Source organism: Oncorhynchus clarkii, chromosome 7 (genome assembly GCF_045791955.1).
Source record: "Oncorhynchus clarkii lewisi isolate Uvic-CL-2024 chromosome 7, UVic_Ocla_1.0, whole genome shotgun sequence".
Classification (NCBI taxonomy): domain Eukaryota; kingdom Metazoa; phylum Chordata; class Actinopteri; order Salmoniformes; family Salmonidae; genus Oncorhynchus; species Oncorhynchus clarkii.
The window spans coordinates 59,273,749-59,281,049 of NC_092153.1; positions in this window are offsets into that span (position 1 = coordinate 59,273,749).

Sequence of the window (7,301 nt, forward strand, 5' to 3'; positions counted from 1 at the left end):
ACTTAAAACACTAGAAACAGGTTGCATTGCATCCACTGCAATATCTTTAAACACTGTTGCCTCTTTGACTTTCTCCATCGCCTCCACATAGGAGATTCGCTGCGCAGCCCTGATCCTTGACACCTTCGACCTCCGTCACCCTAACAGGGCACTCGAGGAGATTATTCAGCATCATACTTCTCCCGTCTGCAAACATTTGACACGTGAACATATCCTTCACAATTTCCACACTGTAGTAGCTACAGTTGAAGTCGAAAGTTTACATACACCTTAGCCAAAGACATTTAATCCTAGTAAAAATTCCTTGTCTTAGGTCAGTTAAGATCACCACTTTATTTTAAGAATGTGAAATGTCAGAATAATAGTAAAGAGAACGATTTATTTCAGCTTTTATTTCTTTCATCACATTCCCAGTCTGTCAGAAGTTTACATACACTCAATTAGTATTTGGTAGCATTGCCATTAAATTGTTTAACTTGGGTCAAACGTTTCAGGAAGCCTTCCACAAGCCTCCCACAATAAGTTGGGTGAATTTTGGCCCATTCCTCCTGACAGAGCTAATGTAACGGAGTCAGGTTTGTAGGCCTCCTTGCTCGCACACACTTTTTCTGATCCGCCCACAAAGTATCTATGGGGTTGAGGTAAAGGGCTTTATGATGTCCACTCCAATACCTTGACTTTGTTGCCCTTAAGCCATTTTGCAACAACTTTTGGGGTCATTGTCCATTTGGAAGACCCATTTGCCACCAAGCTTTAACTTCCTGATTGATGTCTTGAGATGTTGCTTCAATATATCCACAATTTTCCTACCTGATGATGCCATCTTTTTTGTGAAGTGCACCAGCAGCAAAGCACCCCCACAACATGAGGCTAACATCCCCATGCTTCACGGTTGGGATGGTGTTCTTCGGCTTGCAAGCCTCCCACTTTTTCCTCCAAACATAACGATGGTCATAATGGCAAAACAGTTCCATTTTTGTTTAATCAGATCAGAGGACATTTCTCCAAAAAGTACGATCTTTGTCTCCATGTGCAGTTGCAAACCATCGTCTGGCTTTTTTTATGGCAGATTTGGAGCAGTGGCTTCTTCCTTGCCGAGTGGCCTTTCAGGTTAGGTCGATGTAGGACTCGTTTTACTGTGGCTATAGATACTTTGGAACCGGTTTCGTCCAGAATCTTCACAAGGTTCTTTGCTGTTGTTCTGGGATTGATTTGAACATTTCACACCAGAGTATGTTCACCTCTAGGAGACAGAATGTGTTTCTTTCCTGAGTGGTATGATGGCTGCGTGGTCCCATGGTGTTTATACTTGCGTACTATTGTTTGTACAGATGAACGTGGTACCTTCAAGTGTTTGGAAATTGCTCCCAAGGTTGAACCAGACTTGTGGAGGTCTACAGTTTTTTGGAGGTCTTGGCTGATTTCTTTAGATTTCCCCATGAGGCACTGAGTTTGAAGGTAGGCCTTGAAATACATCCACAGGTACACCTCCAATTGACTCAAATTATGTAAATTAGCCTATCAGAAGCTTCTAAAGCCATGATGTAATTTTCTGTAATTTTCCAAGCTGTTTAAAGGCACAGTCAACTTAGTGTATGTAATGCATGACTTGTCACCGGGAATTGAAAATAAAACCGTAAATATATGAATAATTACCACACAAAACATTTTCTGATAGTGATTTATTGATACAAGTGGCACGTGCTGGCAGTCAACCATGTAACCTCTCACTCCCACTCTGAGCCATTCAGTGTGATTGTTTATATATGTAGCTAGTGAGCTAAGCTGTAGCATCAGCAATGTCTTTCAAAATAGACAACTCACAAATGCTAAATTGCCGTTATACAAAATAAGAAATGTACTTACCAGCCTGACATCAGCAGTTGGTCGGGTGTTTGTGTCATACAAGGACCTATATGTATTGATGAGTCCCTGATGTTATGGAAAGGTAAGCAGGCGGTCAGTCATGAAATTCCCTCCAAAAGGCACAGGTTTGGGGTCAAGTTCTTTGTTATGTGCGACGTGAAGACAGGATTTGTCCAGAACATTATAGTTTACCCAGGGTCCAACATTGAGGGGCTTGGGGTGTCCGGGTCCGTGGTGATGACCATGCTGGCTCCTCATCTCAGCAAGGGACACATTTTGTATGTGGACAATTGTTACAGCAGTCCCACACTCTTCCAGCATCTGCTCTTCAACAGCATAGGGGCCTGTGGCACAGTCAGGTCGAACAGGAAGGGAATGCCAGCATTCGGATGCAGGAAGATGCAGAGAGGGGAGGTGGAGTTCAAGGAGATCTGACAACAGCTGGCAGTAAAGTGACAAGATATTTTTCCATCTGATCGACACTGCTGCCCTCAATGGGCACATAGTTCACCACCAACTAACAGGTGAGATGATTACTGAACAAGGTATTTTTGTAATTAGATGTACAGTTCACATGCAAACCATATACAGTTCCATTATGCAATTATAGTGACAATATCTCACCCACCTACCCACTGCCTCATCATCCTCTCCCTTCCCTCATCCTCCCCACTCCCTCATAGGTAAAGTAATTACCTACCAAAAGTACAGAGAGATCCTCATGAGAGAGCTGATGGAGGAGCACCACACCCCTTTGCGCCCATCCACTGGGGGCCGTCCTGCTGCAGACAATCTCCTACGCAATTTCCCTGCAAAGTCCCTCAAACTGATGCTCAAGGTAGTCAAAGTCTGCCTGTCTGGCACCAGGAGAAGTAAGCAGGGGAAGTTGACAAAATACATGTGTTTAGCTTGTGATACACCTCTATGTATTTCACCATGCTTTTGGGAGTATCATATGCTCAAGCACTATTGAGAACATCTGCAGCAATTAGTGACAGACTGACCTGACAGGTGACTTGACAGGGGTCACCTGTCAGGTCAGTCTGTCACTAATTGAAACTATGCCATGATACAATACTATGCCATGATACTATGCCATGATACAATACTATGCCATGATACTATACTATGATACTATGCCATGATACTATGCCATGATACTATGCCATGATACTATACTATGATACTATGCCATGATACTATGCCATGATACTGTGCCATGATACTATGCCATGATACTATGCCATGGTACTATACTATGATACTATGCCATGATACTATACTATGATATTATGCCATGATACTATGCCATGATACTATACTATGCCATGATACTATACTATGCCATGATACTATGCCATGATACTATACTATGCCATGATACTATGCCATGATACTATACTATGCCATGATACTATACTATGCCATGATACTATGCCATTATACTATGCCATGATACTATACTATGAAACTATGCCATGATACTATACTATGCCATGATACTATACTATGCCATGATACTATGCCATGATACTATACTATGCCATGATACTATGCCATGATACTATGCCATGCTACTATGCCATGATACTATGCCATGATACTATGCCATGATACTATACTATGCCATGATACTATACTAGGCCATGATACTATGCCACGATACTATACTATGCCATGATACTATGCCATGATACTATACTATGCCATGATACTATGCCATGATACTATACTATGCCATGATACTATACTAGGCCATGATACTATGCCATGATACTATACTATGCCATGATACTATACTATGCCATGATACTATGCCATTATACTCTACTATGCCATGATACTATGCCATGATACTATACTATGTCATGATACTATACTATGCCATGATACTATGCCATGATACTATGCCATGATACTATGCCATGATACTATACTATGCCATGATACTATGCCATGATACTATGCCATGATACTATGCCATGATACTATACTATGCCATGATACTATGCCATGATACTATGCCATGATACTATACTATGCCACGATACTATACTATGCCATGATACTATGCCATGATACTATACTATACCATGATACTATGTCATGATACTATACTATGCCATGATACTATGCCATTATACTATGCCATGATACTATACTATGCCATGATACTATACTATGCCATGATACTATGCCATGATACTATAATATGCCATGATACTATACTATGCCATGATACTATGCCATGATATTCTACTATGCCATGATACTATGCCATGATACTATACTATGCCATGATACTATGCCATTATACTATGCCATGATACTATACTATGATACTATGCCATGATACTATACTATGCCATGATACTATACTATGCCATGATACTATACTATGCCATGATACTATGCCATGATACTATGCCATGATACTATGCCATGCTACTATGCCATGATACTATACTATGCCATGATACTATACTAGGCCATGATACTATGCCACGATACTATACTATGCCATGATACTATGCCATGATACTATACTATGCCATGATACTATGCCATGATACTATACTAGGCCATGATACTATGCCATGATACTATACTATGCCATGATACTATACTATGCCATGATACTATGCCATTATACTCTACTATGCCATGATACTATGCCATGATACTATACTATGCAATGATACTATACTATTCCATGATACTATGCCATGATACTATACTATGTCATGATACTATACTATGCCATGATACTATGCCATGATAGTATGCCATGATACTATGCCATGATACTATACTATGCCATGATACTATGCCATTATACTATGCCATGATACTATGCCATGATACTATGCCATGATACTATACTATGCCACGATACTATACTATGCCATGATACTATGCCATGATACTATACTATACCATGATACTATGTCATGATACTATACTATGCCATGATACTATGCCATTATACTATGCCATGATACTATACTATGCCATGATACTATACCATGATACTATAATATGCCATGATACTATACTATGCCATGATACTATGCCATGATATTCTACTATGCCATGATACTATACCATGATACTATAATATGCCATGATACTATACTATGCCATGATACTATGCCATTATACTATGCCATGATACTATACTATGATACTATGCCATGATACTATACTATGCCATGATACTATACTATGCCATGATACTATACTATGCCATGATACTATGCCATGATACTATACTATGCCATGATACTATGCCATGATACTATGCCATGCTACTATGCCATGATACTATGCCATGATACTATGCCATGATACTATGCCATTATACTATGCCATGATACTATACTATGCCATGATACTATGCCAAGATACTATACTATGACACTATGCCATGATACTATACTATGCCATGATACTATACTATGCCATGATACTATGCCATGATACTATGCCATGATACCATACTATGCCATGATACTATACTATGCCATGATACTATGCCATGATACTATACTATGCCATGATACTATACTATGCCATGATACTATGCCATGATACTATGCCATGATACTATGCCATGATACTATACTATGCCATGATACTATGCCATGATAGTATGCCATGATACTATGCCATGATACTATGCCATGATACTATACTATGACATTATACTATGCCATTATACTATGCCATGATACTATGCCATGATACTATGCCATGATACTATACTATGCCACGATACTATACTATGCCATGATACTATACTATGCCATGATACTATACTATGCCATGATACTATGCCATGATACTATACTATGCCATGATACTATGCCATTATACTATGCCATGATACTATACTATGATACTATGCCATGATACTATACTATGCCATGATACTATACTATGCCATGATACTATACTATGCCATGATACTATGCCATGATACTATACTATGCCATGATACTATGCCATGATACTATGCCATGCTACTATGCCATGATACTATGCCATGATACTATGCCATGATACTATGCCATTATACTATGCCATGATACTATACTATGCCATGATACTATGCCAAGATACTATACTATGACACTATGCCATGATACTATACTATGCCATGATACTATACTATGCCATGATACTATGCCATGATACTATGCCATGATACCATACTATGCCATGATACTATACTATGCCATGATACTATGCCATGATACTATACTATGCCATGATACTATGCCATGATACGATACTATGCCATGATACTATGTCATGATACTATACTATGCCATGATACTATGCCATTATACTATGCCATGATACTATACTATGCCATGATACTATACTATGCCATGATACTATGCCATGATACTATAATATGCCATGATACTATACTATGCCATGATACTATGCCATGATATTCTACTATGCCATGATACTATGCCATGATACTATACTATGCCATTATACTATGCCATGATACTATACTATACCATGATACTATGCCATGATACCATACTATGCCATGATACTATACTATGCCATGATACTATGCCATGATACTATACTATGCCATGATACTATGCCATGATACGATACTATGCCATGATACTATGCCATTATACTATGCCATGATACTATACTATGATACTATGCCATGATACTATGCCATTATACTATGCCATGATACCATACTATGCCATGATACTATACTATGCCATGATACTATGCCATGATACTATACTATGCCATGATACTATGCCATGATACTATACTATACCATGATACTATGTCATGATACTATACTATGCCATGATACTATGCCATTATACTATGCCATGATACTATACTATGCCATGATACTATACTATGCCATGATACTATGCCATGATACTATAATATGCCATGATACTATACTATGCCATGATACTATGCCATGATATTCTACTATGCCATGATACTATGCCATGATACTATACTATGCCATTATACTATGCCATGATACTATGCCATGATACTATGCCATGATACTATACTATGCCATGATATTCTACTATGCCATGATACTATGCCATGATACTATGCCATGATACTATACTATGCCATGATACTATGCCATGATACTATACTATGCCATGATACTATACTATGCCATGATACTATGCCATGATACTATGCCATGATACTATACTATGCCATGATACTATGCCATGATAGTATGCCATGATACTATGCTATGATACTATGCCATGATACTATTCTATGCCATGATACTATGCCATTATACTATGCCATGATACTATGCCATGATACTATGCCATGATACGATACTATGCCACGATACTATACTATGCCATGATACTATGCCATGATACTATACTATGCCATGATAC